This window comes from Periplaneta americana, chromosome 4 (genome assembly GCF_040183065.1).
Source record: "Periplaneta americana isolate PAMFEO1 chromosome 4, P.americana_PAMFEO1_priV1, whole genome shotgun sequence".
NCBI lineage: Eukaryota > Metazoa > Arthropoda > Insecta > Blattodea > Blattidae > Periplaneta > Periplaneta americana.
The window spans coordinates 71,712,898-71,737,551 of NC_091120.1; the positions used below are offsets into that span (position 1 = coordinate 71,712,898).

Consider the following 24,654-nt stretch of genomic DNA (forward strand, 5'->3'; position numbering starts at 1 on the left):
CTGCTGCTGCTGCTGCTGCTGCTGCTGCTGCTGCTGCTACTACTACTACTACTAAATATTGTGTTTCTTTCTGTCACTAACAAAATGCTGCAAGAACAAAATGCCCCTTGTCCATTTCAAACAGTTCCAAAATCGCCCTTCTCCATAAAACAATTCCAAAATGACCCTTGTCCAAGTAAGTAACCTTATTTTCAACAAAACCAATAAGAATTTGGAGTTAATTCTTTCAGAATGCCATTCTACAATCATGAATAAACAAAATACAAAAGTTTCATTAACATTTTCCAATTAAAAATATCAATAAAAAGTTTTTATCACATTCCCTAAAATTAAACAGCATGGACAAGGATTCTTTTGGAATTGGAGCCTATATTTCACTATATTCTACTACATTCCTCAATCTGCAGAATTATAGCCTATGGCTTCTCCTCTGTATAGACTACAATTCCACCATCGCCGAGATTTCAACTCTGGTCTGCGGTCGTTGTAAAGCAATGCTCTGCCTACTGAGCTATCAAGGCGACTATCCATGCAACTCACTACTAACTGTATTAAATTTGCTTTAATCGCTACCGTCGTAAATACCTTAAAGATTAAGGAGAACTAATAATATTTTATGAAACAATTTAAAAGTATTAGAGTCTCAATCTTAAATTCCATGGTTATAATTTTTACATTTTAGGCCATATATTTAAGCATACTTCTACAGTTTTAGGTCATAGAAATGTTAGCCATAACGATAACAAACATGAACCTGTTAAGTCCAATGAGCATAGATGAAGATAAAGTCATTTGATGTGACGTGAGTCGTCATCCAGCACGCAATCAGGTGGTGACGTTTAAGTCGATAGTTGAGAAAGTGTAAATGTTAAGTTTCCTTCAAATTCAAATTTGCGAAGCAAATCCTGTGGTAACTCCCACCCTCCACCCTCTTATCAGGAGCTTGCGTCACTTTTATCACCGGTTTAGCATGTCGGGCTTTTCAGTTCCATTCTCGCTGCGCTACCGGCCCGACGCTGCTGACCATCGCACTCAGGGGACACGCCACTGTAAGTCCAAGTAACACGTTTTAAGAATATACTAAGGTGAAATTTTGTAACTTTTTTATTCGACTTTTCGTTTTAACATTAAAAATTGTATATGGTTCAGAGCACCTCTCCACAAATTTTTATAAAGCTAGACCCTTAATCAGGAGTTTCGGTAGACATTTCATTAAAAGGTTGCACCCTCTCTATGGTCCTTCAAACTTTTAAACTCAATTTTCGGTATTTGCATTTATTTTTAATTGTTTACTAAAAACACTACTCCTTCTCCAGATGTTGAACTATGTGTCTGATTTTTTTACGTTTTTCTTATAGACGTGCCTAAAAAAACTTTCTATCAGGATGTTCCTGAAACCTCAAAATGTTTGGGGAAATATTTGTTTTCCTGCTACACATCACAATAAATTTTACCTAGTTTTTATATTTGCCTATATGAAACAATTTGTTCTTAGGTCTTAAATAATATGAATACATTATTACACAAACAGTCAAAATTGCTAAGGAAAACTATAAAAAAAAAGAAAAACACATGTCAGCTATTTTCGTTCAACTGGTATTTTATCCTTCTCTCTATTGTATTGGACATGGGCCGTTTTTGGAGTCTATAAACATTTAAAATAGTAGCAAATGTGTCCTTAACTCAATTTCATTAAAAATGACTAAGGCTGTTTTTGTAATAATGTCTTCATATTCTGAAAAAATAAAATAAACAGCGCATTATGTCTCAGGTAGTTTGAATGTTATGTGACATAAATTCTAGGCAAAATTTTTGAAATTTGTAGGAGTAGTCATTTTTCAAAATATAATTTAAATTCACAAATACGATATAATTTTGGACCAAATAACAATAAATGTTGTACAGAGGCTATTTATAAGGAGCATATTTGTACAAATTTTCAAAGATCTAGCTCAAACGGTTAAGTAAACTCAAATTTTACCTCAGTGGATTTTATGTAGGCCTATTTTGTGCACTGTAGGTGTTGGATTTTTAGGTTCATGTAAACACTATGCATTTTCTGATGGTGAAAATGACCTTCTTGAGATTCTGGAGACAGAATTTTTTTCCTACAACTACTAATTGTTGTTGAAATAAAATTAACGATTCCTTGCAATATAATACTCTAGCTAATGACAAGTAAACTGTTCAACCTTTTCAGTTCTTCTTTCCACTAAATTTTTGTATCCACCTTCACATGTCATGAAGTCATACAAGAAGCTTTTATTACCTTGGCATTGGAGTAAAATTGGCACCATGCTCCGACAGCCTTTTACCTTCGGGAAAGACGTGGTTCTCAACTGACAGTGACCTAAGTGGCCTTCAGGGCTATTCTGGAAGTCCTGGTAGCGAGAAAAATTCCTTCACAACCCGGGTTTGAACTTTCCTCTCTGTAGCCAGTTTCTCTAGAATTTGCCCGACTAGGAATCTACCAAATTCCTTCGCTTAAGTTAATTAACATATTGTTGCAAAACCTCGTAAATGCAATGGCTGGTGAAATAAAGGTTTCGGGCTTAACGGTTGGAAAATATCGATCCTCAATGATTTATGAACGTTTGTAGAAGAATTAACAAAATATTTTCCGAAAATTACATAATTCAAAACCACGTACATTTGAATGATAGCATTCCTGTTAATACAAAACCTCATATAGTTAATGTTTGGATGTATAAGAGTTTTTTATGTTTTATCATGTTAACATAAATTATGTGATAGATGGTCAGTGCGAGATTTTGGTACTTATTTTTTGTGAAAGCACTTGCTTACGTTGCATAGGTCTGCGCACCTCGCAGCCATAGAAACCACTTACTATCTCTCCTGTAGTCCGGATTTGTGCGAGGCGGGCCTCGCATCTCGCACGTCACTTGCATCGGTTCAGAAAAACTAAGGCTTTAGCCGACACTGTTGTTCCGGCATCTGACGGCGAGATTGTTGCAAATGGCAACGATATGGGTGAAAAATTGATAAATTTCGTACGGAATCATTTCAGGAGAGCTATTTTAAGCTCCTGACATTCAAAGTTTCATATGGTAGTACCTGAATGACATGATTACGTTTCTCTATGCGACATCACAGAAACGTAACCATGTCAATCAGGTACTATCATCGTGTGATAGATGAAAGAAACTCACTGTCCGATATTACCCGATGTCCGATACTACCCGACTCTCCACTACAATTTATCGAATAATAATTATAAAACATAACAGTAAAAGAGAATGTGTGGCAGATGATTGGGAAAACCTAATAAGTTTAGTGTAACTTAACAATTTGTATCTTATTATATATTTTAATAGGTTATCCTGGCTCTTTAATTAACTGCAATATTAAAAATATATATTTCCTCATATAGTCAGAAAGAGTGATGATTAATTTAAAATAAAATAAATAGCATTAACCTCAATTTTGTTTCATGTCACATTGCTTCTTCATTGATTTCTTATTAGATCAGAAATGCCGATACCGTTTATGGGAGATTATTTAATGATAACTTAACTCTTTGAATTTCCACAAGATTATTTTGACATAATTAACATAAACATATTTCTTATACACAATAAAATGTATTTATTGCTGCTGTTTCTACAGTAAATAACTGGTCGTGATCAGAGGTTACAGTATTCTTCCATCTCTCCCTATGAAATGAACAGGTTGGGAACCCCTGCATTAAGGTATAAAGTAGATATTATAAACTTGTTTCGTAATATAATATTTACTTACTTACTTACTTATTTACTTACTTACTTACTTACTGGCTTTTAAGGAACCCGGAGGTTCATTTCCGCCCTCACATAAGCCCACCATCGGTCCCTATCCTGAGCAAGATTAATCTAGTGTCTATCATCATATCCCACCTCCCTCAAATCCATTTTAATATTATCTTCCCATCTACGTCTCGGCCTCCTCAAAGGTCTTTTTCCCTCCGACCTCCCAACTAAATCTCTATATGCATTTCTGGATTTGCCCATACGTGCTACATGCCCTGCTCATCTCAAACGTCTGGATTTAATGTTCCTAATTATGTCAGGTGAAGAATACAATGCGTGCAGTTCTGTGTTTACTGAACAAAGCATGTGGACGATTTGCCTAAAATTTAATATCTCTTCTTATTTCTATACCGCAGTATGTTTTGAACTGATTATTTTCAAGGACTGCCGGTGGTTTATATCTGTAGGATAATTTGCTCTATTTCTGTAGTGTGGTGGTGTTGACTGTCTTTTGACTATATTGCTAGCCAAGTTATTACAGAAGAACCCCGATTATCCGTCACCCTATTAACCGATCTATGGATTACTCGACTGTCTTCCTCATTTTTTTATGCAGACTGAGACCTTTTTTGATACAGAAAAAATAAGAACTATTGTAAATGACGTTATTACTCTATTATTTTTTCTAGAGAGGTTATTCCAATAATTCTTTACGGTTACAATGCAAGTGGTAGGAATGCTTCCACTGTCGGCAACAGAAACGGTTAGCCCTATTTGTAGGAGGGCTATGTTGTGCTAAGTACAGGGACATCATTTTATTTTTACTAACATTTTTAATATTAACTTGCCTATACCTCTGGATCTACGCCGTTTGCTACCCCCTTCCACGACTGGAGTTCGATGATACTGGCGTAATATACAAACGAATCACTTTACTAGATACAGGAGGGAAGAAAAGTAGTTCATCCATTTACGTAAACTAGGAAATATTGCGCTTTTGAATTTGATCATTTTCATTAGGTTTTTGTTTAACCAAAATACAGTACAGTATTAAGAATGAGTGTTGTTACTCACGAACTGAGCTGTCCATGTGGACGTATTCATTATGCAGTGTATATTATACTGTCTACAGCACATTAGCTTACAATATAGAGAACGAAGTTAAATTGAAAAATAATCATAATATGGATATTTCAACAGATTTTTTTTAATGGTGGTCGTTCATTTCGATACAGGCTTCAGTTCTAATGTGCATATTATCGCACTATAGACTATTGTACCTAATCCCAATTACCAGTTTCGTTCTTCGTACTAGTAACTTATGTTGAAATAATCTGTACCTACTCTATAAAAGGGTACCTTACGTACTGTAAATTCAATCTTCACTTCTGCCCGATCCGAAAAGATAGAATTACTCAGACATACTATCTACTGTCCGTCCAAGTGGTTATGTCGTAGGGTCGTAGAAAGGGAGGAAATCACGTGACAGTTAATTACTTAACAAGGCCCTTTTATTTAAGTTATTTTAAGCAGTTGTATAATATTACGTAGACGTCCAATTCCTAACAGAAATTAATGTTCTGAGAAAGGATCTAAGACAGCCCAGCCACTAGCTGGCGAATAAAAGCTGGTGGGGGAAACCGGGATACGACGTAGCCAAATGGACGACAGTACCTGTGCGAAAATGATTCAATATTGAAAGCCCTTTCTTCACTGGAAAACGTGAACATATTTTTGGAACGTACTGTTTACTATGACCGTAAGGCTATTATGACTGTATATGCAGTCTTGGATCTGTGTGGAGGACGGTTGAACTTCATTAGTAGAAGGGGTGGGAGTGAGTACATTCAAAAACTCAGATACAATAAAAATTGAAGTAAAAATAAAATGCTGTCCCTCTTTTAGAGTAGAAATAATGGAGCAGTGTGACAAAAGAAAACTGTGGCTCCTGTCGCAACAGAATCTTATTGATTTCCTCTGTATACAAGTTTAAATCTGTCATTAGTTGGATTCTTCTTATCCCCTCTCTTTTAACACCATTACCGTGCTCCCTTTATATTTGAAACTGTGCGTGATAATTATGTTGAATAACGGATAAAGCACGTGTCTGTCCATTGCTGCACATAAAATGTTTAATAATTTTAACAAATTAAACCAAAATATTGAAGGAATAAGTAGTTGATAGTATAACTTTTTTCAACATTTAACACTTTATATCACTCAAGATTTAGTAAGGAAACAACTTTTTAGTATTGAATTGAAACTAAGTTGATAATTACCTTAGTTGACTAGTTTTGACAGAACTGTTAGTCATCTTCAGGACTAATGAGGTCCTTGTTTTAATAATATTAACTTTCTAGTGTTAAATTGAAAACTAAATGGCAGCCTGAATAAATTCTGCTTCACAGGGAGCTTTACCTGAAAGCTAGATTTCCATAAATGGCAAATTATTTAGTTGACTAGTTTGGACTGCACTGTTACAACCAGTGAGGTCCTAATTTGCTTTCGGTTTCTTCTGAAGATGGGTGTGTTTGTGCTCGGTAGTGTGGAGTCAAATAGGGTATGTATTCTGAAATTTAATTGTACATTGAGGATATGTTTTGTTGTGATGTTTGTTCCTTATAATCCAATCATGCTTATAACCAAAGCTCGGAACTTGGGGACTTGTGTCGTGTGTATGAGTAAGGTTACAGGTACAACGTACACAAAGCTCACGCTGCAAGTGCTCAGGGACAGTCGTATGCACTAAGAAAGTGGCCATAACTAATGACAGGAAGAAGGACGAAGAAACTGTTATGTCGAAGCCAATGACATTCAGAGAATTAAAGGTAAACGGTCTGTTTGAGGAAATAGAAAATACGTGTTATTTCGAATGGGTATTATAGAAGTTTGAAAATACATTTTTTTTTTAATTTAAGATACAGAATTTCGTGGAGAATTCGGAGGAGATACATTATTTTTTTCGAATGGAGAGTTTATATTTTGTAAGTTGTGCCACACACAAACTAGAGGCTGGAAACGAAATTCATTGAAAGGCATTGCAGTCCCTCAAATTGTAGAAAAATCTGTCCATAGGCATGGATCGAAACGTAGAAGGGCTTGCCCTAGTAGTGACACACTAATTGAAAACTATTTTCGAGAAAAATTTAGGATATACTTATCTTTCTCAGATACGAGATCAGCTAGTAACTGCTGAAAATCGAACAGAAAACAGTAAAAGTGAAAAAATTCAGTATTTTAAGTCTACTACCGAAAAATCTTCGAATGTATGTAGTCATACACTGTAATAAAATGTACACAGCATAACAGTAAATTTGATATATTTTTCATGTTTATTTTTATTATATATATGCTATGAAATTACGTGTTTCAACCTACCATAATATTATCAATATGTTGTCGCAGCCAGAAACCACATTTGTAGCACAACTGACAGTACCTCCGTGCTGGAAGCGGGAGTATGTTTACATTGAAGTCCGGTCGCTTAGTCACGTGCAAAGACACAAGTCCCCAAGTTCCGAGCTTTGCTTATAACAACAATCACGAACAGCATAAATGTTTCAAACCATTATTACAGTCATTTTTTAATATCCATCGTGTATCTCAGAAATAACAGCCAATTACAAAGACCGGAAGCGGGTTCCATGGTCCAAAGCGATGGTATTTGATTAAGCCTTGGTTTTTCTGAACCGACGCATGCGACGTGCGAGGTGCGAGGCCCGCCTCGAACAAATCCGGAATACACGAGAGATAGTGAGTGGTTTCTATAACTGCGAGATGCGAGGTCTGCGACGATGCGAGAGAAGAGGGATTCAGTCCGGTGCTGTGGATTGAACTTCAGCGTAGCTCAGTGGTTAGAGCACTTGGTACGTAGAACCAAGGACTCGGGTTCGATCCCCGGCGCCGGAGCGAAATTTTTTCTCCTCTATAATCATTGTTACCATAACAGATATATTCTGTAGAACCAAAAATTAATGTTTACGTAGATAGCTATAGTGTTGGTGGTGGTAGTAGGTCAGGTAATAGAGGAAGTAGTAGTGGCGGTAATACGAGTAGTAGTAAATATAGCGAAAATAGGAGTAGTAGTATTTTATTTAACGAGTTTTCAACTGCAGTGTTTTTGAGCTTCGATATTCGACGTGGTGAAAAATAGTCGACAAATTTTCTTTTGAGTTGTTCATCAGGAGCAGAGATTTGTACGTGTTGAAAATTTACCACACGAACTTTTCAGATTCACTTCCTTCCCGAAGGAAACCACGTTCTTTAAAAGAGGACCAAGATGAAATTTGAATTTTCTAAACATATACTGATAGAAACTTATAGTAGCCTATACGGTACTTTATACTGTATATACATACAAATTCTGATATAAATCAATTTAAAACTCTAGAAGTAATTATGCTTTTTCTTTAAGACAACAAGATTTCGTAAAAAAAAAATCTGTCTTCTTAGTATACATTATAGTTGTTACACTGAATTTTTTTCATGCTTGCTTTCCCAAAGGTTTAATTAACACTAAAGCAGATAGATATTTGCATCTTATTAGCTCATACACTTTAAAAGAGACTTAAGTTTGATAAAAGATCCGAAACATTGTGTAATTTTTTTAAATTGCAACTGTTATATATTTTTTCCCAAATATTAATTATAAAAAGCTACAATTTATTTAAAATAAGCACAAAGTGGTTGCTCTAGAGCAATATTTGTAGGAGAAGGTAAATTTAAAAACAGAACAATTACAAAAAAAAAAAAAATAAAGTGCGGGAGGACTCTCACTCTGAGAAAGGAACAGAGATTAAGGGTGTTTGAGAATAAGGTTCTTAGGAAAATATTTGGGGCCAAAAGGGATGAAGTTACAGGTGAATGAAGAAAGTTACACAACCGTAGAAATGCACGCATTGTATTCTTCACCTAACATAATTAAGGAACATTAAATTCAGACGTTTGTAGCACGCATGTAGCGCGTATGGGCGAATCCATAAATGTATATAGAGTGTTAGTTGGGAGGCCAGAGGGTAAAAGACCTTTGAGAAGGCCGAGACGTAGATGGGAGGATAATATTGAATGGATTTGAGGGAGGTGGGTTATGATGGTAGAGACTAGATTAATCTCGCACAGGATAGGGACTGATGGCGGGCTTATGTGAGGGCGGCAATGAACCTCCGGGTTCCTTAAAAGCCATTTGTAAGTAAGTAAGTAGGTAAGGAGGGAGGTACACCATTGGCTTGCAGAATTTTGTTTTATCTCAGCTACTATGTAAGTAAAATGAACAAAAGTTTTCATGTTTAATATACATACATCACACTTGAAAAACACTATCCAGTATGTTGAAATAGCTAATTATTACCTGTAAAAATAATATAAAATTTGTATAATTGAAGGGTTCAGAGCCATAGTGGGCCAAGCGCCATTTATTAAAAACGGAGAAAGCAAGGCTTAAAGTTAAGTGAATGCCATAGTTTAATGAAAACTGACATATCATTTAGTTTTAATGTGTATACTTTATATTACTTGCTATATGTTTCCATTGAATTATTGTAATAACTTCATTTTAACCTTTGTTTTCTACGGTTTTAGTAAATGACGCTTGGTCCACTATGGTTCTGAACCCTTCAATTATGTTCATAACCGTGAAGAATTTACATAATAAAATATACAATTAATTAAATATCTGCATGATTCTTTTACTGGAAGTTTTAAAGACCTACATCAACAATGTAGTCTAGGATCTTTTACCTATTCCTTCAAGAAGTTTTTTTTCTTAATCGTTACCTTCAATATTAAATTTTCTAAAAAAATTATTAAGTAATATACATTTCGTGAAGGAACAGATAGAAGATCCTACACTATGTTGCTAGAATATTTATGTATTAGAATCATGCAGATATTGAATTAATTGTAGATTTTATTATGTAAATTCTTTACGGTTGTAAAAAATATGCAAATTTGATATTATTTTTACTGGTAATTATTAGCGATTTTAATATTCTGAATAGTGATTTATACAGTGTAATGTAATGTATGTATATTAAGCATTAAAAGTTTTGTTCATTTATCACTTATAATAGCTAACATAATATAAAAAAAGGAATTTCACTAAATTTTTGCAGACCAATGGTGTACCTGCCCCCTTAAAGCAGAGAAAATAATGTTTAAAATTTTGATAACTGAGTTATTTAAATAGTGTAAACATTTTAAAATGGCTATCAAAACAGCTGATGGTAGTGACTGAAAACTTATGCACATATTAGCATAAGTGGACATCAGCGATTAATACGTATTAAAGCAGAAAGATAAAATAGAATCTTTTACAAAACTGAAGAAATTTCATCTCTTTCTATACTTAAAATTCATCGTCCTCGGTCGGAGTGAATCCGTAATCTAGGATCTAACGGTTTACAGTGTATGGTAACCGCTAGACCACCGAGGCCGGGTTCTGCAGATAATGTTCATTAGGTTAATAAAAAGCGAGACGGAGGCAGCATTCTGAAAGCGATAATATTGTCAAGGCTTCCTCTAACGTCACGTTCCTCCATAATGATTAAGATTACAGTCCGTCAGTTTAAACAATTCTGACAGATATTGATGAAACGTAACACTTTTAATGTTCTGTTAAATTATTAACCTGTTTCACTTAACATACGTTAGCAAAGTACTCAACAAATCTTGATAATGTGATCATTAAACTTCTTATTGCCATATTTAAATAAAGACTTTTTCCTCGCTAATTTCAACAGTGTTCAAGGTTACTTTCTCATGAAAAGCTCACCGTACTAATTCTTTTTTTAATTGCTATTTTAGGCAAATGGTATCAAAATATAATAATTACCCGTTGCTAAAAACAATAAAGTTTGTGTTAATCTATTTGAAATTCTCAGGTAAAATTGTGAACGACTATTAACTCAACAACGAATTTTTAAGACTTTATTTTGACGCTGAAAAAAAATAAATAAATTTCTAAATCTTCATAACATTCGTGTTTTCAGCATCCTTAACAGTGAAAAATTGTTTCATATCATGCCGTCTCTCTGTGTACAGAGATATTTCCTAAAGTATTGGGCGTATTTTGCTCACCAGAATTCAATTCATCCCGGAATAATACACGATAAAAAAATTGAAGAGTGTGATCCCAAAACGTGTTAAGTCCATTTTTATGAAAGGACTAAACTAATTTTTGTATACATCAGTCTACGGGCTGAACTACTTTTGAAGTAACATTTACAATAACACAACCTTTTAGACAAAGATTGGTGTTGTTTTGGAAGAACACATGCTTAAAATATAAGGACAGAGGGCGAAACATAAACATACATATCTATAAATTATAAAAATAGCCAAATGGACTTAACACGTTATGGCATCACACTATTCAATTATGTCACGAACGTATACTACTCTCTCAGCATACATTATAGAGCGTTCAGAGTTTATAAAATACCATTGAGTATATACTGTACGCATCTTCTTAGTGGACATACTCCCTCTTTGTAATAAAGCACTATAACTTAAATAAGTTATTCACGAACTTTCTAACGTATGTATGTATGTATGTATGTATGTATGTATGTATGTATGTATGTATGTATGTATGTATGTATGTATGTATGTATGTATGTATGTATGTATGTATGTATGTATGTAACCAGGTGACCCGGGTTCGAATCCCGGTCGGGGCAAGTTACCTGGTTGAGGTTTTTTCCTGGGTTTTCCCTCAACCCAATACGAGCAAATGCTGGGTAACTTTCGGTGCTGGACCCCGGACTCATTTCACCGGCATTATCACCTTCATATCATTCAGACGCTAAATAACCTAGATGTTGATACAGCGTCGTAAAATAACCCAATAAAATTTAAAAAAATGTATTTATGTATGTATTTATTCACACTGCAAATGGGTTACCCGGTGGCAGTGGTAACTAATTACACTCAATAATGACAATTAATAATAAACACAAATAAAAAACAATAATTAATAATAATAATAATAATAACAAGGAGCATTCTAAATTAAATGAAGCATGGTCACTTAAAATAACATTTAAAGTAAATCTAATTTGTATCTTAACCCTAAGTTCGAACTAAGACCCATGAGCGTAACAGGTTCATATCTGCACAAGTACTTTCGGCACTATGAGGAGCATAGTATCAAAGCTGGACAATAATTCCATTTTTTGCGATTTCGAGATATTGTTTCTCATAGAATTTTGTGTGCTGAATGCGATTCTGGAACTGTTTAGGTTCAAAAACGGACAGAAAAGAACGAAAATAGCAGCTTTAGAATCAAAATGTAGACAACTCTACTGTGGCTTGGTTTCAAATTAGGACAATTACTTCAGCAGCCAATGAGAAGCCCACATTCGTACCACCTTTTCCCATCACGCATCCCGAATCCAATATGGCTGATTATTTATATAATCGGTTTGTGGATGAATAAGTACTATTTTACGTAAATTTGCTTTCAAAACGAGTTAGAAGAGACTTAGATTCGAGAATAGACAATTTCACTTTAATATGGTTTCGTTTGGTTTTAAAAACAGACAACTCCACTTTAAATATGGCTTCATTTGGTTTTAAAAACAGACAACTCCATGAATTAGTGTCAGAGATGGACAATTCCACTTTTTAAACTTAAATTTCGACCTGAATATTAATTTTAATAACAATTTGAGACTGGAAAATATTTCTATGACCCATGACAATGTTTAAAAAAAATGTACGTATAACGGTAACATTGGTTTCCAAGGGTATAGTTTTTCGTCTCTCTTGTCAAAAAAAAAAAAAAAAAAAAAAAAAAAAAAAAAAAAAAAAAAAGCAAAAGAGGAGTTGTCCAACTTTGGTAACAAGCTCCTCATATATAAAATAACAGAAGTAAATATATTCTATTTATTCGGTTATTGGAAATACAAATAAACTAATGTATGTCTACTAATAACAATATAAAGTGTTTATCTTTTGAAGCAATTCTTAGTAACAGTATATATTTAGATTTATTTCTGTTATTTTATGTACGTCAGAAAACAGGTAAATAATTTAAGTATTTAAGTTATATTATAAAAATGAGAGATGTCTGTTAAAAATACGCTTATATGCCCAATGGTATTTTATAAATTGCGAACGCCGTATGGCGTATACACCATTTGTGCATTTGGAAGGAGGGACGAAGTCAAGAACTAACAAACGAACGAACGAATGGGCAAATCAACAAACGAACGAGCGAACGAATTAATGAATTAACTAATTAATTAAAATGGGGAATTATATAACATATTATGGAAAAAGGAACAATTTACTTCACGTAAACACACTATTCTTTAAGTTCATATATGTAATAAATGTTTTCCATCTTTACATAACATAGCTATACGTTATCTTTACTCTGAAAATTTCTAACGTTATTTTCATATCTAAGAAAATTTGCATTCAGAAGTCCCATAAACGTTACACTGCATTGACATTTTGCTTTAGTTTGCTTGAGCGTAACATATGGCTATATCAAAAGGAATCCTGCCTACTACAATCTGCAGTAAATTGAAGTGTTCTTCACTAAGGATAGTGATTATACCTGGCTAGTCTTTAAGCATATTAAAAAAAAACTTATATATATATATATATATATATATATATATATATATATATATATATATATATATATATATAACATTAGGTACATTAAATAAATTTCTCCGAAACATAGGTTCCTAGGGAAAAACTGAACAGCTACTAACATTTTATTTTATGCAAGAAACAAAATTTAAAAAATTATCTGAGCCGATCTCTAGTTCATCATTTTGTATTTTTGGTTTGAAATAAAGGCCTATTATTATTATTTTATTAAAATTATTATATTTCGTGAATGTTGTCACATGATAAATTGAGTAATCTAATGATTGAAACCCGTCCAATAGTTAGCAAAACATCACTGTATACAGAACGTAAAAAGCACATTTTCGTTGTTAGTGGTACTAAAACGAGTATTGCCGTCAAAATCTCTAAATCGATTTGTCTACAGCACCACAAAACCTGTGTTCATATTCTTAGGCCATAATCAGTTGGAACATAAAACGATGAACGTAGTGATGGGTAGGTGCAAGGTTCGCTGTACGAAGGACATTTGTAGTCGCAATACTAAAATTATAAGGTCGTCTCATAAGTAATGTTGGTTTTTCTTAGTTTGGTGTTTTTTTAAATTTAACTGATGTTATTTAATTGGCCAATGCAATTTTCAGGACTCAACAGTCATTATTACGTACTGTGAGCATGTGACAGTCGTCAATTGTTGACACAAATAATATAAAATAGAGGTGATAAAATTTGATACTTAAGTCTTTCTAAAGCACTACTGGAAACAAGATTATAAAGCTCGAAAAAGAAATATGGTAAATTCGAGAGTGAAGGTGTCGTCAGTAAATGCGTAGCACAATCGGACGGAGTTGCGCAATAGGAGACCATCCGACAAAAAAATGTTTTCGAAAAATTCATCATTGTTTATTTATTAAATATTTTATGCAATAAGTGTTGTAACATTGGACTCTCACTTTGAGAGAGGAACATAGGTTAAGGGTGTTTGAGAATAAGGTGCATAGGAAAATGTTTGGGGTTAAGAGGGATGAAGTTACAGGAGAACACAGAACTGCACGCATTGTATTCTTCACCTGACACAATTAGGAACATTAAATCCAGACGTTTGAGATGGGCAGGACATGTACACGTAGTGAATCCAGAAATGCATATAGTGTGTTAGTTGGGAGGCCGGGGGGAAAAAGACCTTTGGGGAGGCCGAGACGTAAATGGAAAGATAATATTAAAATGGATTTGAGGGAGGTAGGATATGATGGTAGGGACTGGATTAATCTTGCTCAGGATAGGAACCGATAGCGGGCTTATGTGAGGGCGACAATGAACCGCCGGGTTCCTTAAAAGCCAGTAAGTAAGTAAGTAAGTATTTTAACATTCATGCTGTTACAAAAAATAGCACAAACAATAATAATAAAAAGACTAACCGATTTTAATAACAGACCAGCAGTTGAGTTAATATTGCAAAACAAAATATATAAATACATTTTATTCAATTTTCCTTATAAATGGCAGCAGAGTGCGGATATCGTATTCTTGATTTTTTCTGACTTAATTAATCCAGCTGATAACAGATTTGTACAAATATCTCAATGTTTTTCAAAATGTCGTTTGGTCTATTGTTGCGTATCTCCATCCAATTATGGCTCCAACGTTTCAATAATGGAGAAGGAGATATTATAGATTTACAACGTCGCGTCGTGGAAGACTTAAGATATTTAGAATACATGCAGAGATTTGGAAAAAAAAATCTACGAAAAATACAGCAAGTTCTCAGAAAAACTTGGTTCTTAAAATGATACAATATATCGACACATTAAATGATACGGAAGTTGTAGATCTGTATCATGTGATGTTATTGGGGAATAATATTCCTACTTACAGTTGAAAGCAAGAGTGTTTTGCGAGCTCCATTCAGAGTTAATGCTTACAAAGAAACATTTAAAGACCTCCCATTACCCCCAGAGCCAATACTTACCCACTGGGGTACGTGAATCAATCAATCAATCAGTTAAAGAATTCGTTGATGCGCTAAATGCAACTTAAGCTTTGTCAATTCAACGTTCACAGAATATTTTAATAGTGAATATTTGCAAATGAACTTGACGTAATCAAGGCACATTTCAAAGTTATAGCTGTAATAAAAATGCACCTTTAAAGTATGCAGAAAAATTAAGTGGTAAATTGTGCACTGTCTTAGGGAGAAATTCTGAAATTAAAGTTTTGTGGTCTGTGGATAAATATCTTCAAGGTGAAAACGTGCTTCCAGAAGAAATTTTTCCACAACAAGTAAGCGCTTTCAAATTTTGCTCAATAACATCTGTAGACGTGGAAAGATCCTTCTCAGCACACAAACTTGTGTTAAGTGATAAACGTCATAAACTTACTACTGAGTATTTGAAGAAATAATCGTTATGTATTGCAAACCAAATTACAACGGCCAGTATGATGTCTAAGGATGAATGTACATTGTAAGTACCAAAATCCATAAGCCTAAAATAAAAATTTTCAGTGCATATTATCGAAATGATAGAGCATATTTTAAAGATTTTGGCAGCATAATGCATGCATATTTTAAATATATTTTTAGTGCATTTAAATCCGATGATACTATGGCATTGTTGGCAGAAGAGGAGATGATTATTAGAGGAGAAAAATCCGCTCCGGCGTCGGGGATCGAACCAGCGTCCTTGGTTCTACGTATCAAGTGCTCTAACCACTGAGCTACGGCGAAGTTTAATCCACAGCACCGGATCGAATCCCTCTCCTCTAGTATCTTTCCCTTTCTGGCCAGACTCGAAATTCGACATATAGGCCTATGTTGACATATATTAAGTCAACTGCCATTATGCAAGAAGCGCACTCAACTGAGTGACTTGGTGGTCGGGATTCCACAGTAACATACTAATATGCACTGTTGGGCGAAGAATCTAAGTAAAGATTAATTTTTGGTCCTACAGAATACATCTGCTATGGTAACAATTATTTATTAGAGGGGAGGGATTCGATCCGGTGCTGTAGCTCAGTGGTTAGAGCACTTGGTACGTAGAACCAAGGACCCGGGTTCGATCTCCCGGCGCCGGAGCGAATTTTTCTCATTTAATAATCATTGTTACCATAACATATATTCTGTAGGACCAAAAATTGATCTTTACTTAGAAGAGGAGATGATACTATGGGACATGCTACTGGAGCTAAATGACTACTGTGAGAAGTAAGAGATGAAGATAAATGTAAACAAGGCGAAGACTATGCTCATCGGAAGAAAAATAAAGAAGATAAACGTGCGAATTCGAAATGAGGCAATGGAACAAGTGGAAAGCTTCAGGATCGTATGTGGAGACTAAGAAGAAGGCGGATAATAGCAAAAATTGGAAAAGGCTGGATTTGGAGTGAAAGATCTGCCATTAGGCAGAAAATTATTAATAAATTAATTGTAATAATAACAACAATTTGGCATTAAAACATTAAATAACTGTTCACGAGTTTAAGACGATATTGGACAATTTTTTATGTTCATTGCCAGTCTATGCAATACTTAAATTTTACATTTGCGTGATTACAGATTACATCACTAATCTCAAATATTACTTAAAATAAGGATAATAAGTCACAATTTGATTGTACCTATGCTTGGAATTATTGATCAGGCTGCGTGATTAAGATACCAGCAATAATACACATTCATAGCTGTGTTAACTACTCTACGCGCTTGCTTCAGGTTTGTTATTGGTAGTACTAATTATCAGATGGAGTACAAAGTAGATCTACTTTGACCCAAGTAAGCTTTTTATATGTTCGTGATGGAATGAGTTGAGTGCCAATTGTGATGCTCGACTAAGCCTGCTCCACCATGCAATGTACCACGTATTCCTCTCCAGGCAACAAGCCCAAATGCCATACTATAGTCTGTGCATTTCGAACTGGCTGCTCAAGGTCAAGCAATGCACTGAATTTGCTACATGTGCTTATCCTAATTCTGGACCATTCTCCTCAATTAAATTCAGCTGGAATAGCAGGAATTACCAGTGCTTCAGTTCACAGTTTTTAGTTCAGTGACTCGTGCGTGGTGTGTACTTTGTACATAAATGTACGTGACCTTGTTCCGCCAATTCGAAATGTACAGATTATTGCTTTGGTGACGGTCTGCCATATTTCATGGATCCACCTGAGTCGTCAAGTCCCAGTCTGGGTTGAGATTTTGGGACTCCGGTTCCTTCCTGCACATCTAGGCGTCGTCTAGAAGCCACCACCACTGCCATCTACTAATTTCTAACGAAACTGCGAGGAATACCGCTATGACGGACAACCGATTTGGCGCCGCACAAACACAATCGGTGTCCTCTTTTTCGAAACGAAGATTGTAACGAAAGAGGAACTGAGGATATTAGAACCTTGACTTTACACGTCACGAATACAAGTTTTCTGGTCCCCGGTCGTCGTCAGCCAGCGCTCCATGTTTAAAAATAAACATGTCTGAATGACTTATAATTTTTCCGGTATGTGACCGCTCGTTGATCCTCGCGGAAGCCACAAGTCTCTCCTCCACATTGAAAACTCTCGTATATTCGCCTCGCCACCTTGCGACTGAGAATTTCCGTGTGTTATGGTTTTCCTCAGGTCCGCCAGATGTCTCCAGACATGATCACACTTCTAAATATGTCCGCCAGACGTCATACGAGTATCACCAGAAAATTTTTCATGTACAGCTTTGTTTTGTAAGGAAACTAAACAAATCAGTATTTGTCCTAAAATCCCACATACTGGGTGAACAGTAGAGAGCAGAACAGGTTTCACGGCTTGCTATGCTCGCGGAGGTGGGTGATAGGAAGTCCGAAGTAAATATAGGCTACATTACGGTTTGTCGCTTAAGTTATTTCTAACAAAGAAACAGAAAGACACTTAGAAATAAAAGTACTCACATTATCAAGCCAGTAAATATACACTACGATTTGTCGCGTAAGTTATTTCTAACAAAGAAACAAACAATAAACACTTAGAAATGAAAGTACTCACATTATCAAGCCAGTAAATATGCACTACGGTTTGTCGCGTAAGTTATTTCTAACAAAGAAACAAACAATAAACACTTAGAAATAAAAGTACTCACATTATCAAGCCAGTAAATATACACTACGATTTGTCGCGTAAGTTATTTCTAACAAAGAAACAAACAATAAACACTTAGAAATAAAAGTACTCACATTATCAAGCCAGTAAATATGCACTACGGTTTGTCGCGTAAGTTATTTCTAACAAAGAAACAAACAATAAACACTTAGAAATAAAAGAACTCACATTATCAAGCCAGTAAATATACACTACGATTTGTCGCGTAAGTTATTTCTAACAAAGAAACAAACAATAAACACTTAGAAATAAAAGTACTCACATTATCAAGCCAGTAAATATGCACTACGGTTTGTCGCGTAAGTTATTTCTAACAAAGAAACAAACAATAAACACTTAGAAATAAAAGTACTCACATTATCAAGCCAGGTGTTGTTGGAAGTGCCTTCCTTCGTTGTTCAAGCATTTCTTGCACTACAGTAAATTTATAGGGCTTCAACTTCAGTAACTTTGTATCGGTTCGAACAGAGCCACAGGAAATTTCCATTTGCTGAGAAAGACGTCGAAGTGATTTTCTAGAGACGTTTCCAGAGCGTGTCCAATGTTATCTAGAGTTTCTTCCGTGAGTATTGTACGTGGTTTATTATGTTTCTTATCAAGAAGACTTACCGTACACGTAATTTACTTACTAATCTTGAATCGTAGTTCGAACTGCAACTTGAACATCAGGAAATCTCTCTTGAACTAATCTCCTTACGGCACCCGCAGATTCTGTACGGACGTATGAATCATAAATGAATACTTTCTGGGGAACAGAATACCGGTACCCGAATTAAGTCATTTCACTTAATACGCACTGTATTGCGTCGCAAAACAAACACGTTTGCATGAGTTCAACTCACAATGAAGCCACTGTTGCCAACATATCGTCCTACAATCTCGCTAACTTTTCAACAAAAAGTAGCTAAATATCTCCAAAGTTTGTTTAAAAAATCCCCAGAAATGTCGCTAATAATTAACAATAAATATCACTAAATAAAAATATGAAAAATATACATATGCGGAGAAAAATATAATTCCTTCGTCGTCACCCTCTTCTGCGAAGACTGGTCGTGTTGTTGACGGCTGTGATGTTGAGGTGGAAGGTGTGAATACACTGCACTTGATCCAATCATTGACACTACACCTTTTGTCAAATTGTAAATGTATAAATTTTCACCTAAGCGTTTGACTACAATTTTTTGTGTCAAATCTAACATTTTTTAAATATATCAAAACCAGCAAAAACTACAGTCTCATTTACTTCACTCGAATTTTCGGCACAAAATTCCAAAACTCAGTTGCCTCGAGTGGACAATCTCCGCGTTGCGGGGAAGAACCAAGATTACAGTACATTAGCTGCAGCTCGCGACTCGTCACGTGTCAATCAAAGTTGCCACAGTTTATGGGTGTTGGAGCAGTAGCATTGAGAGAGAGAGAGAGAGAGAGAGAGAGAGAGAGAGAGAGATCTAGCCCGTGAGAATAATTGAATCAGCATCTTTTCAACCCTGATCACTGATCACAAATATATGAGATAAGGGCTTTCACGTATGAATCATCAGACAACTCAGTCATGTACCCATGCCTCTTCTAAAACTAAGAAGTGCATGACTTCAGTTGAATGTTTTAACTTGAAAGGAAGAAAAAAATGGAAGAATATAAAAATCAGCAGAAAAGTCGCTAATCGTATTTTACAAAATTTGTCGCCGAGACTGATTCAAAATTCCCTAGATTTAGCGACTTATCGCTAACTATGGCAACACTGTGAAGCCTCTCACGGCCTTGAGTTCCCCACCTCCTCGCGCATAGCCGGCCAGCCGTGTAACCTGTTCTGCTCTATACTGTTCACCCAGTATAATAATCACTAGGGACCGGATTTATAAGTTTTACACCTATTTTTTTCTTGCTTCTTAACTCATAATTTCTTAGATATTTTTCAGAATCATGGTCATAAAAGTCATACAGTACGTGAAAATTCTGTTGAACCTTAAAAAAAAAAAAAAAAAAAAAAAAAAAAGGACCTTAAGAACTAAAACAAAAAAAAACTAAATCATAATTAATATAATTTTTTTATATTTACTGTGTTTTATAGAAATATATTTAGAAATTTCAATACATATAACTTGTATTCTCTTCTGCACTGGAGAAAGCCCTGTACTCCTTCAGTCTTTTGTTGTTTAGGATAAAATGGTTAACAGGGAATTCCGTCTTTCTTTGTATAGCGGGCAGTTCTTCAGACGCTTCACCTTCTCAAGGGCAATAATTGGGACTGTGTGTTTTGAAATTTCCACTGATCGCAGTAGAAGGATATGGAGTTACTGAACTTTCTCTTGAGAGAAATGAACTGCGAAAAAGTTGTATAATTGAATTTCTTGATTTTTTTTGGGGGGGGGGGAATGTTCCCAGATAGAGGACTGTGATCTTGTGTGTGCGGGTACAAGCTGTGAACTTTTCTCAGGTCTTTGTGCAGTCTGTCTTATTCTAGAGCTTCTGGTGTTACCATTGAATTTTTATATTTTGTGTTTTGTTAAGCTATGCCACAACAAGTGAAAGCACATTTTTTTACGAGAGTGGATTGCAAATGATTCCAACTCCATCACCGATGGAAACGTTATGTTATTTAAAACTGGCTGCAAGCGTACATTAAAAAAAAAATAGACAATTTTTGCGACCCCTTTCATAGTTTGGACAAAAAACCTAAAAAAATCCTATTTCACCTATTCCAATAACCTAAAACGAAATTCTTAAACACCTAAAAATCCGGTCCCTAATAACCACGCGTTATCATAGTAAAAATAATGTAATGTAATAAAAATATGTAACGTTTATTTTTAAAAAGGGAAAAGCATAAATTGACAATAAAATAAATGTAGTTGCCTTAGTCATCAGCAGGCTTCGAGATTTTGGACCCGATACAATAAGTTTACTGTGCATGCACTATAGGTTGTTGACTCGCTGCAGGTAGATAGAGATGTGTTGAGGTAACAACGTTGCTATTTAGAGTAGAGTACGGTAGTATGGGGAAACACCCACTTAATGTACATTCTGAAAGTAAATATACATTACACAATGATAATGTCAAAAGATGTGAAAAGCATTTATTCTCCTGTCTTTTATAAGTATTTCTGTTTAATTATACACAGTGTTAATGGTAGAAATAAGCATGTAGCAATTTTAATTTTTTCATTTATCCTATTGGTCGTCTTTAGGAAGTGCAGTTACAGCACCGAAATGCAATGTACTACAAGATACATTCTCAGTGTCTCAAACGTAAATCTTTTTCGGTTATCTGCCAAAGTTTGTAATGTAGAAAGCTGCGCTCTACATCGCATGCCGTGATAGGAGCAAAACGAAAAAACCTAACATCATTGCAGTCTCTAGGAGATAGTCCTTTATTCTCGGGTGACTATGTCCACTAATTTGCTGTTTATGTTACACAATGTTCCATATCCGTTATTTTTACATAAAATTGATTTCCACTTCTGTTTTACATGTTCAGTAACCGGTGTACTTGATGTCTCATTAATTCTCTGCATCATTTTCTAAATTAATATGAGGGCTTCCGGCATCTCTTGCTCTGACTTTTCTAACCGTGTAATAGTTTCAGACACAGTTTGTATGAAAAGCAAATTATTCGTCAGAACCTTCATATCCAGAGCGTTTTCCTTTGCGTGTTTGTTGGCATCCATTCTACAGTATCCCACCTACTGTACGCTTTACCACTATACTCAGTACGCCGTTATGCGGATTTCCCACTGAACTGCTCTATCGGGTCCGAAGTCTCGAAGACTGGTCATCAGTAACATTTCGATCATATTATTGATAATTGCTATAAGCTCTTCACACAAAAAATTAAGCGGCATCAGATTCAAATAGGGACACGCGGCACTTGAAATTGTAACGCATCCTCTAAAATTAATCTCCAGACATTACAACATAAAATGCGATAACTCTGTTGTTTCGGGCTGTTTGGTTCAAAAAACCAGTATGTAATCGTAATATATGCAGAATTATTCAAGAAATAAATCCTTCGCTCAGCAAGTTCCCCGATAAAAAACAGTAAAGTACAGTACACAAATGGCAGCGACTTAAAATGTGTACGTACAGTAAATCGTAAAAATACTTTCGCAGCATGTAATCGTTTGTAGTAAAGGCCAGCTGACACTCACCGACTCTCAACATGGCGGGCATAGCTATCAACACTGGATCGTTAGACGGCCAGCTAAGCTTCAATTTTCCATACTTCGGATCAGGGTTCAACTTCCGACAAATTCGTTACACTGCAATACTCTGTTGAGTTTATTGTACCTGTCAGTTCGAACTAGCTAGACACAACAGGTCAGACGAAGTATACGATCTCTTAGTTCTTGAGCAATTACGAAACCTGGTGATGGAACCTGTAAGTAGTTGAAAAACGCCGGAACAGTTTTTCCCTCGAAATTATTCAAATCAACTTTACAGGGACTTCTACCTGAAAAGCTTAATTTGCATAATACAGGTCACTGTTCGTTAACAGAAAACCACAATTTAAGTCACACAGAGTGAGTGTGCACTCAATGTTGGTTGCTTGACGGTTGTCAGCCCACTTTGAGGTCTGTGGATATAGGGGGAAAAATTGGATCGGTGTCTGGTAGAGTTCCCGGGTAGCTCAGTTGGTAGAGCATTGGTACGTTTAACCAAAGGTCCTGGGTTCAACTCGGCACGGGAACAATTTTTCCCTCGAAATTATTCAAATCTACTTCACAGGGACTTATACCTGAAAAGCTTAATTTGCATAATACAGGTCACTGTTCGTTAACAGAAAACCACAATTTAAGTCACACAAAGTGAGCGTGCACTCAATGTTGGTTGCTTGACGGTTGTCAGCCCACTTTGAGGTCTGTGGATACAGAGGGGAAAAATTTGATCGATATCTGATAGAGTTCCCGGGTAGCTCAGTTAGTAGAGCGTTGGTACGTTTAACCAAAGGTCCCGGGTTCAACCCGGCACGGGAACAATTTTTCCCTCGAAATTATCCAAATCAACTTTACAGGGAGCTATACCTGAAAAGCTTAATTTGCATAATACAGGTCACTGTTCGTTAACAGAAAATCACAATTTAAGTCACACAGAGTTAGTGTGCACTTAATGTTGGTTACTTGACGGTTGTCAGCCCACTTTGAGGTCTGTGGATATAGAGGGAAACATTTTTATCGGAGTCTGGTAGATTTCCCAGGGTAGTTCAGTTGGTAGAGCATTGGTACGTTTAACCAAAGGTCCCGGGTTCGATACCTGGCCCCGGAATAATTTTTCCCTCGAAATTATTCAAATCAATTTTACAGGGAGTTATACCTGAAATGCTTGATTTGCAAGACACGGTTGATGCTCCCAAATTATTCTTTACAATAAGAAAGCTACACAAAAAATAATATATATACATTTTTAATGAAAATACAAAAAGGACCGTCCACACCTGTGGAGTAACGGTCAGCGCGTCTGCCCGCGAAACCAGGTGGCCCGGGTTCGAATCCCGGTCGGGTCAAGTTACCTGATTGAGGTTTTTTCCGGGGTTTTCCCTCAACCCATTACGACCAAATGCTGGGTAACTTTCGGTGCTGGACCCCGGACTCATTTCACCGGCATTATCACCTTCATATCATTCAGACGCTAAATAACCTAGATGTTGATACAGCGTCGTAAAATAACCCAATAAAATAAAAAATAAAAAAGACTTTTGCATACATACGTGTCAGTGTCTTTCAAAATATGATAAAAAGAATCTTCAAGCTTCGCATGCTATAAGTTAAGTAGGCCTAATTTGCTTTTCAAAAGATTTTGGTACCTAGGAACAACGGAAATGGAAAACAATGATTTCGCTTCCCGCTTAGTTTTCTCAGATGAAACAACACTTCACAGAAACAGAAAAGTGAATCGCCATAACGTATCTGGAGCATAGAAAAACAAAAAAGAAAAATAGAGCACGAACGAGAATCACCAAGGATTCGAGTTTTCTGCCCCGTTTTTCAGCAAAAAGTGTACGGGCTTTTCTTCTTTGTAGACACAGGGCTTCCTTACTTTGACATGTTACAAAATTGGTTATTTCTACATCTTGACGATTCTGACGACGTCATTTCCCACCAAGAATGCGCTCCACCTCCTTCTCATCAAGATATCCATTAATTCCCTAATTAAGTTCTCCCACATATCCGGATCGGAAGCGTCGCTATTCATGATCTTGCTCTACAGC

The 24,654-nt window shown here is 35.6% G+C and overlaps 1 protein-coding gene across 1 annotated transcript in view; it reads left to right on the forward strand.

The window, feature by feature from the left end:
- The first annotated feature begins 923 nt into the window (after positions 1–923).
- The window catches only part of Ugt50B3 (UDP-glycosyltransferase family 50 member B3), a 106,508-nt gene continuing 82,777 nt past the window's right edge, over positions 924–24,654 (forward strand). Inside the window, exon 1 of the mRNA XM_069823492.1 lies at positions 924–1,049. The gene's annotated coding sequence lies outside the window, so the exon portion shown is untranslated. The remainder of the gene's footprint in view (positions 1,050–24,654) is intronic.